This window comes from Paramormyrops kingsleyae, chromosome 25, assembly GCF_048594095.1.
Source record: "Paramormyrops kingsleyae isolate MSU_618 chromosome 25, PKINGS_0.4, whole genome shotgun sequence".
In the NCBI taxonomy this organism is placed as follows: domain Eukaryota; kingdom Metazoa; phylum Chordata; class Actinopteri; order Osteoglossiformes; family Mormyridae; genus Paramormyrops; species Paramormyrops kingsleyae.
This window is the reverse complement of record NC_132821.1, coordinates 33,930,218-33,934,559: the sequence shown is the minus strand read 5'-3', so window position 1 is coordinate 33,934,559 and position 4,342 is coordinate 33,930,218.

Genomic DNA, 4,342 nt, shown 5'->3' with positions numbered 1-4,342 from the left:
ATTCCGAGGTGAGTGACGTCACGTCTGACAATCTCCCGTTCGAGCCACACTACGCGAGAGTGTGATTTTTTTTTTTTTTGAGGTTGTAGATCACAATCCTACGGAGCCCCTAAGGGGACAAAGGAGGAGAAAAAAAATGGCAGAAGAAAAAAAAAAAAGAAGTCATTTTTTGCGTTTTAACCCAAAACTTTTGCATTATAACCCAAAACCTTTGCGATATAACCCAAAACCTTTGCGATATAACCCAAACCTTTTCCGTAGTTTTTTTTTTATATTCCCTCCTCCACCCCCCCTCTGCGGAGGACTACTTTATCTGTATCTATTTATTTATTTATTTATTTATAATTATTTTTTTATTTTATTTTTTTATTTTTTATTTTATATTTTTATTTACTTCCTCAAAAGAAGGAGAGGGAGGGGGGGGACAAAGGAGAAGGAGGGAAGAGAGAGAGAGGGAGAGAGAGGAATGGAAAGAAAAAAGAAAAAACAAAAAAAAAACAAAAAAAAAAAAAAAAAAAAAAACAAAACAGATAATCTGCTTCCATGTCTGTTGAAAAGAGAAAGACAACATACGACATCTGTACTAATCACAACGACCATCAAACGTTAAATGTTGTTGAACAGCACACACAACCAGCATTACAACCCATGCCCAGAAACAACAGCCGATCAAGACAGTGTGTGTCCGTGAGCATGTGTCCGTGAGCACCTGTGTGTACACCTGTGTGTCAGCGCGCTGGTGTTCCTAAGGTTTCTCCATGTAATTGTCTAGTAGTGTGTGTGGGGAGCCACAGCCCCGCCCACCCAGGACATGAAGTCGACACGGGGGAGACCCGGGCCCCAGAAATCCAGAGGCCCCCCAGGGCACGGGAACCCCAGGAGGACCACCGCAGGGACAATTGCAGCCCCCACCGAGAAAAGGGCAGAGGAGCGCTCCGGAGGGGGGCCATCCGGCAGCCACATCACAGGAGCCCCAGGGGGCCGTGGCGACGAGCACGCAGGCCCCGCCGGCGGCCGGCCACACCAGGGCAGACCGGACCCCGGGCCCAGAGATCCAAGGGCCCCCCCACCCCCCAGCCGGGGCCCCGACAGAGCCGGAAGGGCCAGACCCCGGCAGGCAACCGCCGAGAGTGAGCCAGCACACACCAGAGCATCCAGCTCCGGACATCGAGAACCACCAACGCATCAGCAGCCGGGGGCCTCATCCACCAGCAGGGAGTGTGGCGGGGGGGAATAGAGCCTGAGATGTTATTTCAGGTGGAGTCTAAGACCCAACCTGACACATACGTATAGACAAACAGGTGTACACATACACAAGCATACGTTCCCTCCCTCATGCGCACATAAACAAATATTCACCCATTCACCCAACATGAAGACACAGAAATGAACGCCGTACACACATTCACACTCCCCATATATACTCTATACTCCGAGATCTAGGCACCACCGCCCTCCAGGCAATCCGCCACCAGACCTCGGAGATGGATCCCTTTTTTCCTCTGGCATGGGGACAAGAAGACCACCCCGGACCCCACAGCAGCCGAGAAGCCCACCAGCCCAGACCCCGACCGGACGGCCAGCTCCTCCCAGCCCACGGCCCCAGATGGTGAACAGAGAACGGGGGTGTGAAAAGACCCCATGCTTCCCTCCGCCCGCTCATATGTGGTGTTGGTGCGTGTTATTCTAAAGTGCTTTAAAACAGGGGAAGGGCATGGTGCTAACCACCCTCTGCCAATCAGCAGCTGGTGTCAGCTCAGCCCCTCCCCAGAACCCTCAATGTCTATGTGCAACTTAAAATTGAGAAGTGGGCACTGGCACCAGAGGTAAGGCTGAATGAACAGACCGACCTCTGGACGCCATTCCTTGTGCCCACCCCCAAGGCCCTAAATGTATGTGTCATGAGAGAGTAAGTAATGAGAGTGTCTAATGGTGCGTTCGTTTTTCTCTCGGAACTCGGAAATTCCGAGTTGAGTGACATCACGTCCGACAATCTCCCGTTCGAGCTACCCACATCTCGGAACAAACATGGCTGCCTCCATGAACACGTTGCTGTGTATTGTTGCTTTATATTTTAGCAGATTTGGAGTTTTACAAATGAAGAAAATGGAGAAATTTAGATTTTTCCGAGAGACAAACAAGAAACACGAACTAGTCAAACCACATTAAAAGCTTTATAAAATATTTTAGTACATTCATAGCGATATTCTTTTTTCGAACAGTAAATAAACTACAAACAAACCAAGTCGCCATGTTGAAATTACGTCACAAGGGCAACTCGGGCAACAAAATCTTATCCGACTTCAACGTCATAAAAGGGGCGTGTTTCCGACGGGAAGTGATGTTTTTCGTGACGTATCGTGACGTTTTCATCCGAGTTCCGACTTGGAGAGAAATAATCGAACGCACCATAAGTTGTGATGTGTGATTGAGACACAGGTGGTCACGGGGGGACAGAGGAGGAATACCTCCCCTGCATCCCTGCGACGCACCTGCACCTCAAAGCCCTATATGTGTGTTGGGGTGACGGAGCGGGAGGAGGGAAGCATTTAGGGATGGGGAGGAAAGGACTGGGGGGGGCAAAGTACCCCCCCTCTGGAGCCAGCCCCCCCGCTGACCCCCATAAGCACCCCCGTTCCCCGAAATCCACCCAGGGCGGGAGAGCCGAGGCCCATCCAGTCCGGGGGCCCAGAGCAGCGGCACCACCGGGCACCACAGAGCCCGGGGCAGCCAACCAGACCCCACCACAGAGGGAAAAACTACACCCACCCCACCATTCAGTCAACTCCCAGACTACATAAGACAATAGACACCCAGGTTGGGTCCATTCTCCTACTCTATTGGATTCCCCCCCACCCCCGCAGAGTGGATACCCCTAAGGCAGGGACCACCTGCGGACAGATGGTAACAACCTCCCCACCAGCTAAAGAGGCCCCCAGCCCCTCCAATGCACCGAAGGTCCCCGCGCCAGGGCCGGGCCCCAGTGCACGCGCCAGCCCACACCCCGGCGACCCACCCACCAGGACCCAAGCCCCCCCAGCCCAGCCGGAACCCCAGCCCGGAGGCAGAGCGCCCCCAGAACCCAGCACCCCAGAGCGCCCCGGACCCACCCAGGAGCAGCACGGCCGCCAGGCCGGCAACCTACGTCCGCCGGCACAGGCTACCCCAGCAGCGCTGCATGCAGCCACCAGAAAGACGCCACCCAAGAGCCACCAAAGCCCCATCCAGGCCAGGACCGCAGTCCCAGCGCCGAACCCCCCCAGAAACCCCCCCCCCCCCCCCAGGGAACCCCCAGACACCCCAAGCCCATATGCCCCCCCCCGACACCAACAACAAAGACCGAAGCGGGACAAACCTGCGACCCCCCACCGCCACTAGGTGATGGAGCTGATCAAAGGAGCCCAGAGAGATTGGTCTAATGTGGCGGCAGAAGCTGTATCAAGACTAATATGGTCCAGCAAACTCTCTCTATATTGGTTGATATTAAGGTTATTTTTATTTTTCCAGTTCATGAGGACAGTCTTCTTAGCAATGCATAAAGCGGTGAAAGCCATGTGGGTTGTGTTAATCTCGGTAGTGACACCATTTAGGTCGCCCAACAAGCAGACTGAAGGAGAGGCTGGAATGGTACATTTCAGACACTTTGATAAGTCCTCACAAGTCCTGCGCCAGAACATCTGAGCAGGTGGACAAAACCAAAGAGCATGGATGTAATTGTCAGGTGTATCCCCTTGACAGTGTGAGCAGTTGTTAGAAGATGCAAAACCCATCCTGAACATCCGATGCCCTGTATAGTGCACTCTATGCAGGATTTTGTATTGTATTCATTGTAAATTGGGACTTCTAATCAGTTCAAAGGTTTTTAAGCATGTCTTAGACCAGGAATTGTGGTTCCAGCTGATTGATAAATCTGCCTCCCATTTTGCAATAGGAAGGGATATTGAATCATCCATTTTGGAAAGTGTCCTGTATATTTTAGACAGTAATTTGGGGGTTTTGAGATTAAGGAATTCTGCCACCCTTGGTGGTATTTGTAATTTGATTTGATTAGACTTGAATTTCCTTTTTACTATAGATTTAACTTGTTGATATTCTAAAAATCTATTCTTGTTAATCCCATGTCTTTTAACTAATAAGTCAAAGGGGATAAAGTCTATTTCTTCGAATATATGTTCCAAGTATTTAATACCTTTACAACTCCAATCCGGGAAATTTATCATATTATTGTTTAGTAGTATGTCAGGGTTGTTCCAGATGGGAGTACGTTTGAATGGGATTAATGAAGACTCAGTCATTTTTAGAAACTCCCACCATGCTGTCAGAGAAGAGCTGATACTGATGC